A 19,369-nucleotide genomic window follows, 5' to 3' on the forward strand; every position below is an offset into this window, starting at 1 on the left:
AAATCATCTTTACATTAAGATCCTATGATACTCGAATCACTGCTCAAAAGCTTTAACCCCAAAATAAAATTAAAAATAAACCATTGTTATCATCACCATTATACATTTAAGTTGTTCAGATAGATAAGTTGAGCCGCAAATTGAAGTTACCTATCCTTGTATAAAAGCAGCTTCAGAATCTTATATTATGTAAGTCTTTTGGGAGTTCTTCTGACCACACTTTCTTTTAGGGTTAGCACTTATCATGCAAGAGAAGGCACTGATAAGCTCAGAATCCTCTTCAGTTATCAGAATTTTGGCTGCAGTTGGGTCTGTAAGTATAAGCTTAGCCACAAGGTATCCAGCAATTGACCATGTCTGGAATAACCGTGCTTAATTCCTGATGAACCTTCCTCTTTTTAGTCATAGTATTCAAGCCACTTGTCTCTTGATATGCGTCTTTAAGCAACTTCAATAGCTCTTGTAGTGATTTATGGTATTTTCATCTTTATGGTTGCAACAATAAGCTACAAAAAGTCTATTTTTAAAATCTTAAGCCGCACTGTCAACATTCCTTCATTATTGCTTTATTTTATAAAACATCACCGAGGTACCATATCCTATTGGATTCAAGCATGACAACTCAGGAAACTTATACCTAAATATAACTTCTACAAAGGGTTTTTTGGAGTAATGAATAAAACATTAGCAACAGAGAGAATATTTGAGCATAACAAACTAACCTGCCATAACAGAGTTGGCCAAGAACCACCATTGTGGTAAGACCAAGGCCTGCATCAGAAAGAAATGTAGTGAGAAATACTGAAGATAATGAAGAGATAGATCATAAATAAATAATACGAGAGCAAATATCTTATGTGTTCTTAGGATCACTACCAGTGATTATTTGCCACTCCTGACCTTCAAAAGTGGGATTACATATCTTGAATGGCATGTCTGCTACCAAATCTACCCATTTCACTTCAATAAGATCTAGTATGGCATGTGACTGATTAGATGTTGCCAAACTACTACAACAGACCACATGTTTCCTAGAGAAAAAAATTGGAAATCCATATATACTGCCTGTAAGTTTCCAATTAGATAACTTCCTTTATTAGGCATCTATTTCACCAACCACGTAGAAATTTGATCTGGGTAAATTTTGAACTTATTAACTGCATCATATGAGTACTCCTCAATCTTGTAACGATAAATCTCATTCAATTTTCACAAATCAATCCAATAATACTCCATGATGTGGAATAAAAGAGCAAGTAGGCGATTATTCAATGCCCGGATAAGATTCACTGATCCATTTTGGAGTAAGCATTTTATGGGCACAGAGTAAGGCAGAATAAAATAGTGCCTATAAGAAATAAAAAATAAGGATTAATTGGGGATGCCATAGAAAAGAAGGTAAATAAATAAGATATGTCAGTTACCAACTTATAAATTTAAATAATAGCCGATTCATGTAGGCTAGTGAGTCAGATCATAATCTGTTATTTCCACCACCATGTTAGAAACATACTTAATGCACAAACCAAAACTCTATGGTGTCAGACATGTAAGCTATGAACTATCTCCAAAAAATATATGTTATAAACTGTACAATCTCCATCATTTTGGGGAATTACACCATTCGAAAGTAACAAAAAAATACATTAAGTAACAATTCTAATAGTTGAACATTTTTTGAATCGACCAGACTAGAATCATATACTTATTACACATGCCAGAAACTCACTTGAGAAACACAAAGATATGATATCAATTTAAATCAAGCTTGTCAAGTACTTAATATTAGCTTTATTTTTAAACTTCCACTATTATTTCCCAAATTTATTTAGTTTTATAATTTCACTTCCAACATAGTTGCTGGAATAAGCCCCTATTACACCATGTGCAGAATTATTCTATATAACCACTCTTTTGCTACAAAAGTTGCAAGCTCGAAAAAATAAAAAACTGAATACCAAATGTCCATTACCATTTCAAATGAACAATAAAGGTAATTTTTCCCTTGCTTGAAATAAACAGTTGACGAGTACATATGGCCATTCAAACAACTGTTACAATAAAAAAATGAATCTACCCTAATGATTCCTTCATTCCACAAAGTAGAGTTAATTACCTCCCTTATTTACTGAGAGGGTTAGGTTTTGAAACTTACAAATGTAAATAGAATATAAATAAGAATTTACTTGGTCTAGTACCAAGTCAATATTGGATGACCCTCTTCTCCATTTGCTTTATTTTGTTACAAGAGGTATTGTTTCCAGTAGTGAGACCTTTTTACACCATAGACAAGTTATTGTTTTTTCTCTCAATAGTTAGTTGATTGGCACGTAAGGGGTGATCCATGGATACGGTGGATAATGTAGTGTCATTGTCGATCGCAGAGGAGAAGGATGGAGGCTTGGACTTAACTGAACTTGTCCCTGGATAGCAAGAGTCGTATGACCTCTGTTTGGTGGGAAGATTCTTGATGGAAGCGGTTGTGAAGTTTAAATCAATGATGAATACACTAGCAGACCTGAGGAGGTCGAAAGGGGGGTAAATATTGTTGATCTCAGATCTGGCCATTACTTGTACAAATTTTTCTGCGAATTAGATTTCCAAAGAGTGCTCAACAGAGGGCCATGGACTTTTAACAACCACTTGTTGGTTGTGCACCACCTTAGGGAGGGAAAACATCCAATGAAAGTAGCCATTGACACGAGCCTCTTCTAGGTATAGATTCACTCACTCCCGTTGGGTTGTGTATCGAAAACAATGACTAGGCAGTTTGGGAACCTATTGGGGGGCTTTGTCGACTATGACACAAGTTCATCTTCTATGGATGAGATGGGGGGTTGTCTGTGGGTTCGGGTGACAATTGATGTCTGAAAGCCTCTATTCAGAAGAAAGAGGCTCAACTTGAGAAATGGAGAATCTGCATTTGCAATCTTCAAGTATGAACACCTGCCTTTATTCTACTTCCTGTGCGGTTAGCTGGGGCATTCAGAATCTTTTTACAAACTCCACATCCATTTCAGTGCGATGCCACTGCAATAGGAATGGGATGAGTCCCTCCGCACAAATCCCGACAGAATCCCGTTCCGACGAGCAAATGGTTACAGGATGAACAGGGGGAAAAATTGACAGAATCATGGGCGAATATCCTAAAAAGTATCGCAACCGAAGCAGGAAAGAAGGGAGATTCTTCAAATTTTTATTAAAAAATATAAATTTGAATATTTTATTAATTATATATTACTTCTCCACTAATAATAACACAACTTATCAATAATAATATATAAAATGTATAGTTTATAGTCCGAACTATAAATACAACTTTTATAGATAATGGTGAAAGTACAAATGATTTATCTATAAAATATTAAAAAGTTGGTAAATTATATTTAATTATATTGTAAAATGTTAAAATAATTTTTAATAAATTTCAAAATTAATTTTATGTAAAATTAAAATAAAAAATTTTAGATTCTATCAATTTTTATTATTTTTTAATTTGTTTCATCTTGTAATTGAATGAAATACAAATTTACTTACATTTTGTTTTGATTTGATAATTGATACATGCCTAATAAAAGTAACTACAGTTATTTAAGTTTTCTTATCATCAGATCTTTTTGAGAAATACACACACAAACACACAGATATATGTGTGTGTGTTTGTTTGTGCGTTTTATAAATTTAAAGAGCTATTGCAACTTGATGTAATGGTAAATCACTATAAAGTTTTCAATGGAATTTATAATAGGAAGTGGATATGATGATGATGATTGCCATATTTTACATGAGAATATCTAAATATATATAAATGAGAAAAAAATATGTTTTTTGGTTCTGATAACTAAAAGTTGAAAAATAAAGGAAATGAAAATTATAATATTTTGTTTGGTTTAAAGTTATAATTGAAAAATAATTGAATAATATTAGTTATTAATATAATGATGAGTTAGCTACCGATAATCAAAATAGAATTTTAAAAAAAAATTATACTTTCCTCTTTCCTCTGTTGTTAAGAGTTCTTATATGAAAAAAGATTTATCATTCATGAACGATTACTATTGAAATAATTAATAATAAATATTTTAGTATAAAATCCAAGTCTATTTCTTCTTCTTTAATATTTATGTTAATAAATAATTTAAGAAAAATGCTAATTCAGAATTTTTCGCTTATTATAATTGTTCTAATTAAAAGAATCTAGTCGTTATAGAATATTATTTTCGTTTGGATATATCATGACTCTTTAGGACAAAATTCAATTTGATTACTATATCTCTGTCAACACAGTCATAAGTTAAATCTTTTGATTCTATTGAATCAAATATTATAAACAAATCATTATTAATCCATATAATTACATCTCAAAAGTGATAAATTTTACATTTTAATAAGATTCAGACTTTCTGTCTTCAAGAAAAATGTAAGAATCTTAACTATTAAACCACCATATTTATGATAATTTATCGAAATTCTTAAAAACTTCATTGTACTGTGTGCTTAATTGTGATAAATGAACAATAGTCACAAACTTTAATGGGGTAATTTTTGGTGCATGAAATGCATGTTCCCATCTTAATGGATGTTAGTGGCTATTTTCTCTTTTTCACTTAGATCATCCTATGTTTACCTTGTAAATAGCTAGCTCCTCTACTCTATCATATCTTATTGCTACATTTCTCTATTGCTCTCCCTTTTATCTCTTTTTTTTTTCACTTTCACTTTTCCTAAAATTTTCTTGAAAGATTTCTAACTTTTACTTTTCTAGTTTTCTAAATTAATAAAATCTATGATCTATAGCTAAGCTAATTGTATCAAGCAATTAACATGTCAAAAAGCTCTTTTCTATACTCACCTTATCCGATTGACCTAGTGCACACCTCAATCCTTATAATGTATCCTCACACTTCAATTCCTATTTGTATAGAAAGTAAATGTCTAAGGTAAATTCTTTTATCTTTTATCACCAAGATACTTTTACATGAAACTATTAAATATCAATGATTCATCTCAACCAACAGCAACAAAATTTATAATTTTTTGAAACAAAACGCTTTAGTTTGTAACTATCTCTGCAAAATAAATTTGAGTTTCAAATCAAAAAATTAAAAATTAGGTCGAGATTTTGATCTACTATAGTTCCCTAAACTAAGGGAACCTAATAATCATGAACTATTTTTTTCGCCTAAAAACATAATAGGCACGTTGAGATTTAAGTCAATTTAATCATGGCATCGCCACCAACATAAAAAAAAGTTAGAGTTTAAATTTGTTTTCCATGAAAAAGGAATATTTATTACAACCTGCAGAGAATTTATTGGTATTGATTTTTAGAAGCTTTCATCCACCCCATTTGCCCAACAAAAGGAAACATAATTACTTTATAATATTGTTATTGAAAGAAATGAAAATAGATAAAATACTAATAGTGAAATATTAAGTATTGAAGTTAACTTTTATAAATTAAATAAAGGATTATAATTACTTTAGTTAAGTTACAGTAATTAAAGAAAAATATAAATCTTATTTTATTCTTAATTAATTTAAACTCGAATAGAATTAGTTAAAAAGAAATTGTATTTGTTATAATAGAAAAATAATTGAGAGTAATATTCTCCATTACTAGAACTATTCGAATTAAAAAAAATAAGAACGAATTAAATAAGTTGTAAGAAGCAAGAGTACCTTAATTTAAAGGAGTGCATTTGCGCTTGCGAGGGGTGGTCCTTACTTCCAACTACATCACCATGCATATCCCATTCAGGGAATAATAATAATAATAAAGATTTTTAAATTGAAATCTATTATGTTTAATATTTTAAAAAAATATTTTTACATTTTAATTAAAATATAAACTTTACATCTTCAGTGAAACTTAAACTTATAAATATTAAATAAAATACAAAAATTTTAACTACTACCATATTGTTAAAATTCATTATAATTGTTAATAGCTATAACTATTAGCCGGCAAAGCAGATTTTTAATTAAGTAAAACTCATACTTTATAAATCAGCAAATTTAAATTCTATTAAAATTTTCATGAAATCCATAAGAGAAAAAATATATATAAAAATAAAATTTCGCAAAATATGTGAAATAAAAAATTATCTCAAAAAGGATGTTTATTTTTCCCTTCAGAAGTAAGAAGTCATTTTTTATTGCAAAGTACACAAATTTTAGGAAAATCTACATCAGATACTTTGTCTCTGCAAATTAAGAGAAGAAGACCAAATAATTAAAACCCATTAACTAGTCAAACGTGGTTAATAACTACTCAGATCTATATCGAGATATATATTATGTACACATACAAAGCTTTAATCATGTCTAATAAGGTGATTTCATATTCAACTACGAAAGTGGAGAGTAGATTAGAGAAATATTTAAGACCGCAATCAAATACTCCTTTCATTTTATATGCTATTCCAAAAAAGTTATCTACCGTACCTTTTAAAAAAATTGAATGCAAATCAATCAATAATATCGATATATATACATGATCAGTAAATAAATAAGAAAAAAAATAGATAAGATGTTACGCACTAAACCTCTGGTTCCATTGAGGGGATCATGTCGAGGAGCTGCGTGCTTCGATCCATCCTATTTGAAACAATTATAGAAGAGAAAATGGTTTTACCTAGAGAAAGGAGACTATTTTTTTTTCGTATCTGCAATGCTCACCGAAGTGACGGAGAGTTATAATGAGTTTAGTATTTATAACAAATTGCTAATAATCTCAATCATTTCTAGTGATTAATATTTAGGTTATCAATATTCTATGCGTTAATGAACTTGCATATTTTTGTATTTTGTGTTCCGAGTTTAGATTAATTTTGCCAATTGTTTTATGAGAAAAAATATTTTCTCTTAAAAAAACAAGAGTTTAATTTAATCCATTTATAATATTGTATAAATGACAAAGATGGTTTTTCTCCAAATAAATTACTTCAACTGATAAAGACATTATATTGGCACCTTTGAGAATGGTTAATTGTTGTTAAAAATTAGACAATAGATGATAAAATTTTACCAACAAATTTACATTTTCACTAGAAGTTCAAATGCCGCAAATTTAGAGGAAGCCACGTATCCATTTCATGCACAACTTGTCCATTTCTTTATTTGAAAAAAAATTATTTAACTTTTATATTGACAAAAAGAAGTACAAAAGAAACTATAAATAAAATAGTTTATCTTTATGTTTTAAAACCTAAAGAAAATTCAATCTCCTCTGTTGCAAGATACTGAAATGTCTCTCTCTTTCTCTCTCTATTAGTTGCATCTCATTCCAGTCATCACCCATCACCTCTCATTATTTATTGAAGTATCAAATTTTCTTATTAGTCGTTAAATATTGTATTTTAAACAATAAATTTACGTTACTTAATTCACTCATTTATATAGATTAAATTACTTATTCGAGTTATACCTTACTATTTGACTGAACTACAAATTTAGCCATATTTCTTCCTAATATTGTATAAGCCACTAAACAATGTAAATTAATACACTAACATCCAATACACGATTTACTTTTTCCTTTTTTTAAAAAAATCATGGATAAAACCATTCTGCTTAAGCAAGTAAACAAAAAATTGAGACTTATGAACAACTATATATCTTTTAAAATTCTTTACTACATCTCTAGCTCTGTTACATACTATCTAATTACACTTTACATCCAATTAAGAAGAAGAGAAACAAAATGTGGAATGAAAAGTTACTTTTAAATCCAACTAAAAATTAGACAATAAGTGACACAATTTTAGCAGGTGATAGAGGTTGTCACTAAAAGTCAAAATGTCGTTAAGTAAATAAATATACACCAAATAAAGGAAGCCACTTGTCCATTTCATGCACAATCTATCCATTTCTTTGAAAAAAATTATTTAACTTTTATATCGTCAAAGTAAATACATAAGAAGCTATAAATAAAATAGTTCATCTTTATGTACTCAAACCTAAAGAAAATTTGATCTCCTCTATTGTAAGACATCAAAACTTCTATCTTTGTAATAGTTGCATCTCATTGCAATCACCATCAATCACCTCTTATTATTTATTAAAGCATCAGTTCTCTTGATCAATCGTCAAAACACTATATTTAAACAGTAAATGTACGTCATTTGATTCATTCATTTGTATGAGATTAAATAATTCATTCAAGATAAGTTCTATTTTGTCATTTCATTGACCTATAAAATTAGTCATATTTCTTTCTAGTATGGTATAAGTTTATACAATGTAAGTCAATATAATAACAACATTACAACATTTACTTTTTTTAAAAAGAAAATGTCTTCATCCATAAACAGTAAAAACCATTTTGCTTAAGCAAGTCAACAAAAAACTTACGCTTATGAATAAATATACATCTTTCAATAGTCCTTACTACATTTCTAGGTAAGTTATGTATTATTCTACTAAACTTTTAAATCTAACTAAGAAGAAAAGAAACAAAATACGAAATGGAAGCTTAAACATCCTCAAATAACAATCCAAACTTTAGAAAAATATTCGTCAAGTATAAAATTTATATCTGGTACCTTTAATAAGGGTCCGATTACAGGTAGAAATTAGACAATAGACGATATAATTTTAGTGGTTGATTCAGACTGTCACAAAAGTTGAAATGTTGCTAGGTAACATGTGACAAATAGAGGAACTCATGTGTAACAGCCCCGAAAATTCAAAAGGAAATACATATAATAATAATCTGAGTGCAGAAGCGAAATAAAAGATTAAGGTTAACATCCCTTACCCAATAACTTAAAAGTACTAAACAACATCACAGAATAAGTTCTCTGAAAGAAATACGAGAAATGAGAAAAATAAAGGAAATTATAAAGCATCTAGCATCTACTCGCAGTTTTCTTGTGAATCGAGCTCGGGAACCAGGTCCTCTTGATCTGAAATGGTTAAATAAGGAATGAGCTACACTAGCCCAGTAAGGACATCACACTATATCCCCGTCACAGAAGTAAAGGTTGGTAGAAAACCAAAAACAACCAATGGAGCACAAATTTTAAACCAATACATTTATTTAAAATAAAACCATTTACCCTTTTTCTTACCCTTGGAGAACCTGTGAAAATAACCTATAAAGACAATAACATCATACAGATCACAATTTCATGCATAATCAGTAACATAAAACATATCATAAATCTGTATTCATTAACAATAACTAATTATCACCGTTTCTCATTTTTATCAGCCTACTAATATCCATGGGGATCCATAGGGGTGTCCCCGCTACACGTTAACCATTCTCCTTAACAATCTTAATTCTAGGACCATCCCCATACCCCGTCTAGTATGAGCGCCAAGACATTAAAGCTCAATACCTTGTCCAGTATGAGGATGAAGCAGGCCGTCCCCATACCTCATCCAGTATGATCGCTAAATGACTAAGTTTTCATACCCCGTCCGGTATGAGACAACGTTCACAGTAGGGTTTTCTATGAACCCGATTGGTCCACCATCTCCCTGGATATCTAATGAGGCTATCACCTCATCTGTTTTTCCATAGTCTCCGTTACCAAGTTGAAGATAATCACATAAACAATAAACATGCACCCGGTAATACAATCATATTATAAATTCTAAAATCACACAGTGGTCAAGTAAAACAGTAATACATGCATTTAAAACCATAGAATAGATAGACCAGATACCATAATGCATTTAAACTGTAAAATAAATCAAACAGGAATCGACAGAGAATAATGTCCGGTTCGGGCTCCATAAGCAACCTTAATTAATTATGCATATCTATTAATTTGCACAAAATACAGTATTATCATTCATTCAAACTTTAATTCCATGATAGGAAATAGGGTGAGGGGTCCTTACTTGATTCAACGACAAAAACCAGATTGTTACTACGCCTACGTGCAGTCTCTAGGTTCCCTGAATTTTTTCTCGGGAACTGAAACGTGCTTACAGTACCTACACATGTCCCAAATAACCCAAAAATCATACCCAGGACCTACTCGGCCAATGTTAAAATTCTGGCACGGCTGCTTCGCCGTGCTCGGGTGACGGCGCCACTGTTCGTGTCAATAATCTGCCTTGGTTTGGCTATTTTTGGCCGTTTTCGGCTAAATTCAGCAAAACTTGCATTGGTTCCTGTGAGAAAACACACTTAGGGCCCTCGGTGGGTCAAAAAAATGTAGAAAATTAAAACTCTCCAGCGATGGGGCTCTCCTGTGCGGCGACTCCTCCAGCTCATGTTGCGGTTGGGTATTTTACTCTGGTCAACCTGTAGAAGAGGAAACAGTGATCACAACGGTAGAAAAATCACATCGAATGGGAATTGGGAAGGGCCTCAATGGGGGTAAAAACTGAAACACCCCGCAGCCACGCCGTTGCGCTTCAGCGACGTTTTTCAGCCAATTGGCTGGTTCTTTCACTCCAATTTGGCCATGGGTGGGTTTGGAATCAAATTCTAAGTAAAGGGTAAGATTTTTACCACGTTTGGCAGCCAGAAATTGCTCCGGTGCGGCGGCGGGTGGCGGCGGTCGGCTCCTCGGCGGCTGGGCTGTCTTCTTAGATGAGGGGCTCTGGCAGCTAGGGTTAGGGTTTGGGTGCAGATGAGTTTATTTATACCTATATGCTTTTGATCTGGGCTGTCCATCGCATTTAATCTGGACCGTCCGATCGCGATTAAATAGGGAGTGAATCTAGACCGTTCATCGCGATTCAATCTGGACTGTCCGTGCGCAATTCAATCTAAACCGTTTGTGTGTGATGCAATCTTGGCTGTCCATGCGTGATGGAATCTGGGTCGTCTGTGTGCGTTTTTGATCTGGGCCGTCCGTTTGCGCAGGAACGAATCTTAGTTGTTCGATCGCGCGCACGCGGGTCGCCCACGTGGCTCGCTCCTGTGTGGCCTCCCGCATCAGCGTCTCTGTCACCTGGCGCGTCCTGGTTGGTCAGGGCTGTTGACCAGGCAGCTGACGTGGCGTAACTTTTTTAAATTACGTTTTGACCCCTATTTTTTGATATTTCTTTCAAAAATACCCTCAGAACCTAAATTTTCACCCCTTTTTCCCAAAATTGTTTTCAATTAAATCCTCAATTATTTTTTTTACCCTTTTTATTATTATTATTACTATTATTTTCATTTAATCAAATTAAATTCAATTAAATTCAATTAACACATATTTATATTTATATAGAAATAACAAAATAACATAAAAATAATTCAAAAAAAAATTGGGTGTTACAACTCTCCTCCCCTTAAAAAGAAATTTAGTCCCTCAAATTTGTCTCTTACTCTCAATCGAACAACTGGGGGTACTGGGCTCTAAAGTCTGATTCTAGCTCCCACGTAGCCTCCCTTGGTGTGTGGTTCTGTCATATGACCTTTACAAAGAATATTTTCCGATTGCGGAGTAATCTGCTCTTTTGATTCGTAATGCCAACTGGTACTTCCTCGTAAGATAAGTCCTCCTGGAGTGGGAAAGGTTCGTGGGCCAAGACATGAGAGGGGTACGGGTTGTACTTGCGTAGCATGGACATATAAAACACATTGTGAACCTTGAAAAGTTCTGGAGGCAGTGCTAGTTTGTAGGCAGCAGTACTAATCCTGTCAAAGACTTCAAATTGTCCAATAAATCGGGGGTTCAGTTTCTCCCTCCTGCTGAACCTACTAATTTCCTTGAAAGGAGTGACCTTAAGGAATACCCAGTCGCCTTTCTCAAATGCTAAATCTCTCCTCCGGGTGTCTGCATAACTCTTCTGCCTGCTTTGAGCTGTCTGAATGTTCTTCTTGATCTTAACTATTTTGGATGTAGTCTCCTCTACCAGCTCCGGGCCGAACAGTTTTCTATCGCCCACTTCTTTCTAACAAATCGGCGATCTATATGGGCGCCCATATAATGCCTCATACGGAGCCATGCCAATACTCGCTTGCTAGCTGTTGTTGTAGGCGAACTCTATCAAGGGTAGATGGTCGTCCCCATGGCCCCCAGAGTCAAGAACACAAGCTCGGAGCATATCCTCAAGTGTACGGATTATCCTTTCTTACTATCCATCAGTCTGATGGTGGAAGGCAGTACTGAGGGACAGCTTTGTTCCCATGACTTGCTGAAAGCTACTCCAAAACTGAGAAGTGAACCTGGGGTCCCTATCAGACACCACTGTCACTGGGACTTCATGAAATCTGACTATTTTTTGGATATACATTCTTACCAATTTGTCCAAGGGATCAGTCATCCTGGTGGCTAAAAAGTGGGAAGACTTGATAAACCGGTCAACAACTACCCAGATGGCATCATGTCCTGAGCGTGCCTTAGGTAACCCTGTCACAAAGTCCATTGTGATATGTTCCCACTTCTACTCTAGGATCGGTAAAGGCTGAAGTAACCTGCCTGGGCACTGATGCTCTGCCTTGACCTGTTGACATACGAAGTATTTAGACACAAAGTCAGCTATGTCTCTTTTCATCCCATTCTACCAAAACCGGGGTTGCATGCTTTGGTACATTTTAGTGCTTCCGGGATGCATGGAAAACTTTGAGCTATGGGCCTCTGTCATGATGTCTCTCTTTAACTTATTGTCACCTGGAACACACACCCTGTCCTAGAATCGGAGTAACCTAACAACGGAGACTCGGAATTCTGAGCTAACTCCCTGTTGTGCATCATTCTTGAGGGCTACTAGGGCGGGATCAGCTGACTGAGTTTCCCTTATTCTCTGGATTAACTCAAGCTAGACGGTCAAATGGCCCAAACATGTGACTCTCTTCAAGTTCTGAAGTCGAATCTGTTGTGTGGCCCCAATTTTTCTGCATTCTGAAACTATCAAATGGGCTAAGATACCTGCACTTTTTTTGCTGAGTGCATCGACTACCACGTTGCCCTTACCTGGATGGTGCAAGATGTCACAATCATAGTCCTTACGAAGTTCTATCCACCTTCTCTGACGCATGAAGTCCATAAGTAAAGTGGGCTTGGTGAGGGGTCTAAAATTTTAGTGGATTGAATCTAATGAAAGGAAAAATAAAGAAATAAATAAACAAAAAGGGAAAGGAAAGCCCAACTCGAATGGGTTGAGCTCGTAGGAAGAATAAAGGAATTTCAGTGATGAATTGGGCCAAACCTGAAGAAATTAAGCAAAAAACAAGAAGGAAATTAAATCTTGTGGGCCTAGCCTATAGGAAGGGGATAAGAGTAATTAAAATTTAAGTGAGCCCAGCCTTTAGGAATGGGTTAAGATAGAAGGATAAAATTTAGTTTGAGAGGTTACATTAATTCAAAACAAACAAAGATAGGAAAGAATTAGTAATATTGAGAAACTAACAAATGGGTTGTTTCATTGGGGTTCTAGTCTATAAGCAAATAAAGTAAATTTGAATGAAATATGATATGGCCCCTAGTTGTGTTGGGTCAACGACGTTTCAGGCAGTGAATAGTAACTAGTCAAAAAACAACAATGATTATGATGGGCTTGAGATCTAGAATATGGGTTGAGGAAATTAATTACGACTTTGGAAAGATAAATTATATAAAATGAGACCTTATTAATGAATATAATGCCTTAAATAAATATTAGGTATGTGATTTGGTTCAATAATTAATGGAGTTTTGATTAATCTTGCCAACAATTTTATGAGAAAAATTATTTGAGAAAAATTATTTTTTTTAAAAAAAACAAGGGTTTAATTTAATTCATTTTAATATTGTATAAACAACAAAGATGGTTTTTCTCAAAATAAATTACTTCAACTAATAAAAGGCATTTTATTGGCACCTTTGAGAACAATTAATTGCTGCTAATAATTAGACAATAAACAATAAAATTTTACTAGCAAATTTATATTGTCATAAAAAGTAAAAATGTCGCAACATAAATTTGCAACTAATAAAGGAAGCCACTTATCCATTTCATGCACAACCTGTCCATTTCTTTATTTGAAAAAAAATTAAACTTTTATATTGACAAAAAGAAGTACAAAAGAAACTGAAAATAAAATAGTTTATCTTTATGTTCTAAAATTTAAAGAAAATTCAATCTCCTCTGTTGCAAGACACCAAAACTTCTCTTCCTCTGTTAGTTACATCTCATTGCAGTCATCATCCATCACCCCTCCTTATTCATTAAAGGATTAGTTTTCCTTATCAGTCATTAAATATTGTATTTTTAAAACAGTAAATTTATGTTATTTGATTCACTCATTTGTATGAGATTAAATTATTTATTTAAGTTAAATCATATTTTATTATTTGACTGAACTACAAATTTAGTCGTACTTCTTTCTAGTACTGCATAAGTTAGCAAACAATGTAAGTTAGTACAATAACATCCAATACAACACTTACTTTTTCCTTTATAAAAAAATATTGGATAAAAACCATTTTGCTTAAGCAAGGGAACAAAAAGCTAAGAGTCATGAACAAACTACATATCTTTCAGAAGTCCTTACTACATATTTGGCTATGTTATATACTATCTGATTACACATTTACATCCAATTAAGAAGAAGAGAAAAAAAATATAAAATGAAAGTTACTTTTAAATCCGACTAAAAATTAGACAATAAATGACACAAATTTAGCAGCTAATAGACGTTGTTACTAAAAGTCAAAATGTCCTTAACTAAATATACAACAAATAAAAGAAGTAACTTGTCCATTTCATGCAAAACCTATCCATTTCCTTATTTTGAAAAGAAAATTATTTAACTTTTATATCAGCAAAAAGAAATACATAAGAAGCTGGAAATAAATTTGTTCATCTTTATGTACTCAAACCTAAAGAAAATTTGATCTCCTCTACTATAAGACATCAAAGCTTCTATCTTTGTATTAGTTGCATTTTATTGCAGTCGCAATCAATCACTTCTCATTATTTATTAAAGCATCAGTTCTCCTTATCAATCGTCAAATACTCTATTTTAAATAGTAAATGTACATCAATTTATTATTCATTTATATTAGATTAAATAATTCATTCAAGTTAAGTTCTACCTTGTTATTCGATTGACATACAAAATTAGTCGTATTTCTTTCTAGTACAGTATTAGTTTATACAATGTAAGTCAATACAATAATGCCCATTACAATATTTTCTTTTTTTTTTAAGAAAAAATCATCATACAATAACAGTAAAAGCCATTTTGCTCAAGCAAGTCAACCAAAAACATAGGCTCATGAATAAATATATATCTTTCAATAGTCCTTAGTGCATTCCTGGCAAAGTTATGTATTATTTGATTAATCTTTTAAATCTAACTAAGAAGAAAAGAAGCAAAATACAGAATGAAAGCTTAAACATCCTCAAGTAACAACCTAAACTTTAAAAAAATATTCATCAAGTATAAAATCTATACTTGGAACCTTTAAAATGGTCCTATTATAGCTAGAAATTAATTAGTAGACGATATAATTTTAGCGGTTGATTCATACTAGCACAAAAGTTGAAATGTTGCTACGTAATATGCGACAAATAAAGGAACTCATGTGTCCATTTCGTGCTACCCTATCTATTTCTTTACTTGAAAAAAAAAGTTGTTTAACTTTTGTAGCAACAAAAAGGTGTACCAAAAAAAATTAAAAATTAAATAGTTCATCTTTGTCTTAAAACCTAAAGAAAATGTGATCTACTTTGTTGCAAGATGTTAAAGCTTTTATTTTTTGTGTTGGTTGCATTTCATTGTAGTCACTATCAATCGCCTCTCATTATTCACTGAAGTGTTAGTTCTCATAATTAGTCGTCAAATACTATATTTTAAATAATAAAATACATCATTTGATTCACTTATTTATTATAATATTAAATAATTCATTCAAATTAGGTTCTGTTTTATTATTTAATTAAACTATAAATTTAGTAGAATTTTTTTTTAATACTAAATAAACTTATACAATGGAAGTCAATACAATAGCATCCAATATAAAATTATTTCTTTTAAGAAAAAATCATTATTCATTAACAATAAAAACCATCATGCCTAAGTAAATAACCCAAACCATCATGTTCAAGTAAGTGAAGCAAAAACTGAGGAGGTTCATGACCAATTATCTATCTTATAGAAGTCCTTACTCATATCTAGCTAAGCTATATATTATTCTTATTATACTTTTGAATCCAACTAAGAAGGGAAACAAAATGCAAAATGAAAGATTAAACATCCTCAAGTATAAACCTAAACTTAAAGAAATATTCATGAAGTATAAAATTTATGCTCGGTACAAAATTTACCATATAACTAAATAAAACATAATCTATACTAAATTAAATTTTAGGACACAACTTTTGTTTCTTAGTGCAACATAACATTACGAAAAAAAAAAAAGACTAAAACCTTAAGATTTAGATGTAACACCGCAGTTTTAAAGCTTTATTAAGACCTAATACATGCTCGAAACCTTATAGTTGTCTTAAGATAGGTCTAGAACCTGCAAAACTTGAGTTAGATAGTGGGCGTGTTCCTCTTTGCGTTTTGAATAAACCAAGATGTCATCAATAAACACAATAACAAACTGATCCAGGAATTGTCTGAAAACCTTATTCATCAAGTCCATGAAGATTGTTGAAGTGTTGGTTAGTCCAAATGGCATGATCAGGAACTCATAGTGTCCGTACCTGGTTCGAAAGGTTGTCTTGGAGATGTCTTCTACCCTGATTTTTACCTGATGGTAACCTGAACATAGGTCTATTTTGGAGAAGACCCGGGCACCCTGCAACTGGTCAACGAGGTCATCAATCCTGGGGAGGGGATACTTGTTCTTGATCGTGACTCTATTTAGACTCTGTAATCAATACATAACCTTAATGTCCCATCTCCCTTTCTTGCAAATGTGACTTCAGGACCCCAAGGGGACACACTATGTCAGATGAACTCACTGTCCAGTAATTCAGTGATCTGTTTCCTCAGTTCCTCCATCTCAACACGGCTCATACAGTAAGGAGCAACTGAAATCAGTTGGGTGCCTAGCTAAAGGTCTATGGTGAATTCGACTTCTCTGTCCACTAGTAATCCATATAGTTCATCTGGAAACACATCTTGAAAGTCTCGGACTACTAAAATCTCTTGAATACAAATCTCTTTCTTGGGTTTGCCTAGTTAGAGAAAACAACAAGGTTAAAGTACTTGATAATAAGAAAATTTTTCATGAGGGAACAAATGCTAAACGATTTTATTAATTTATAAATGGCTTCTCATTAAGAGGATTGAATACAACCTTCTTTCTAAAACAATCTACAGTGGTGTGATACACCGCTAGCAAGTTCATTCTTAAAATTACATCAAAGTCCCCCATGTCTAATTCTATTAGGTCCACACTCAATTTCCTATCTACTATATCTACGACACAGGCTCTATATACAATTTCCTCCAATAGTGTCGTACTCCCAACAGTAGACACAAACAACACAGAATCAAGTTTATCAGATAATACATTAAATTTTGATTCAACAATAGGTAAAACAAATGAATGCGATGCACCAGTATCAATCAAAATATGAGCAAGATAGTTACAGATAGTATACATACCCTGTACCACATCCGGGTTGGCTTCTACATCCTGCTGGTTGAGATTGTAAGCCCTACCCTAAATAGGTGGTCTGGCCTGATTCTGATTCCTCGGGCACTCCCTCGCATAATGTTGGGCACTACCACATATGCGACAAGTGTTATTGAGGCGATAGTAGGGTTGGTCCCCATGATCCCTGCCACAATGCTGACACATCTTACCGCGTCCTGCCACTAGAGCTTGAGGGGAAGCCTGAATCATCGGTCTGGGACTCTTGTTTTGTTGAACAGGTGCAGTAGGTGCTGGTCTGTGGGGTGGAGCTGAGGTTCTGAGGTTCCCTGCTGCTTGAGAGAAGGTACGGAGGCTCCTCTCCACTAACTGTGTCTTTGCCAGAACAGCCAAATAAGTACTGAACTCAAGCACAAACAACTGTTGGTTGATCTCTGGACAGAGACACCACTCCAACCTTCTAGCCTTCCTACCTTCATCCAACAATGTCTCAGGGGAATATCGGCCCAACTCTAGGAACTTACGAGCATATTATGATATAGTCATGTTCTCTAGGGCCAACTGTACAAACTCCATCTCCTTCAGATGTCGGAGATGCTCTGGAAGGTACTTTGCATTAAAGGCCGCCAGGAACTATTTCCAAGTAATTGGAACAGGCAGGGTGGTCTGTTTGACTTTCCACCAGCGGTCTGCTTCTCCCACTGGCATGTAGGTAACAAGGATAATTTTTTGTTCGGGAATCACTCCACTAGTCTTGAACGCCTTGTCTATCTCTGCTAACCAGTACTCGGCATCTTTGAAAGAGGATCCCCCTATAAAAGTAGATGAGTTTAATCTTTTGTAGCTCTCTATGTAGCATGGGTCCATCATGGGAGGAGCTGGGTCCCGTGGAAGAGGGACTAGGTCGTGCTGAGGATGGACTGGATGGCCCTGCGGTGGTACTTGCTGATACGGTGGGGGCACCAGATTGTACTGTAGTGGTGCCGGGGGGTACTGTGGCTGGGGCACTGGATCATACTATGGTGGTGCCGAGTGGTATTGTGGAGGAGCAAGGTCGTATCGGGGTGGCTCGGGATCCTCTTGTTGCAGGGGTGGCTCTACCCTGTGGCAGTGGGGGAGGATCAGGTAGCTCCCTCCTTTCCTCCCGGCCCTGCTAGGCAATAATGAGTCTCTCCAGCATCTCAAATATCTAGTCAACATCTTCTCTAAGCAAACCATCTCGAGCTGCTCAGTTTAGTAGGGGTCTTCCTCTCCTTATCTATCTGTACCTGCATTTCACAAGGAATGGTTGAGTGATAATCCATTGTTTTGGTGTTCCCTAAGGATTTTATACAAGAAATGGGTCCGAGGAACGTAGCTCTGATACCAACTATAACGACCCCGTAAATATCTAAAGGAAATAAATTATAAATTAAGTGCGAAAGTGTAATAAATGTTCAAGGTTTACATTCCCTACACAATAACTTAAAGAACCAAATGGGGCTACAAATTTCAGTCTTAAAACAAAATATAAGAAATAAGGAAATAAACAGAAAATAAAGAAAACTAGCATCTACTCGCAATCTTCTTACGGTTCGGACTCTAGAACTTGGTTCTCTTGATTTGAAATGGTTAAATAAGGAATGAGCTAAACTAACCCAGTAACAACGTCATACTATATCACCGACAAAGAAAAAAAAGTTGGTAGAAAATTAAAAATCACTAATAGAGTACTAAATTTAGCAAATTCATTTATCAATCATAAAACCATTTACCCTCCACTTACCGTAGTGAAATTTTTAAAAATAACCTATACAAACAATAATATTATAAAGATCATGATTATATGTATAAACAGCAACATAGCACATATATAGTTATATATCCATCATCAATAA

General features: G+C 33.6%; 1 pseudogene; it reads right to left on the bottom strand.

The window, feature by feature from the left end:
* Positions 1-685: 685 nt before the first annotated feature.
* Positions 686-18,286, bottom strand: LOC148240170 (uncharacterized; annotated as a pseudogene).
* Positions 18,287-19,369: the final 1,083 nt, after the last annotated feature.

This window comes from Carica papaya, chromosome 9 (assembly GCF_054855325.1).
Source record: "Carica papaya isolate Zhongbai chromosome 9, ASM5485532v1, whole genome shotgun sequence".
In the NCBI taxonomy this organism is placed as follows: Eukaryota; Viridiplantae; Streptophyta; class Magnoliopsida; order Brassicales; family Caricaceae; genus Carica; species Carica papaya.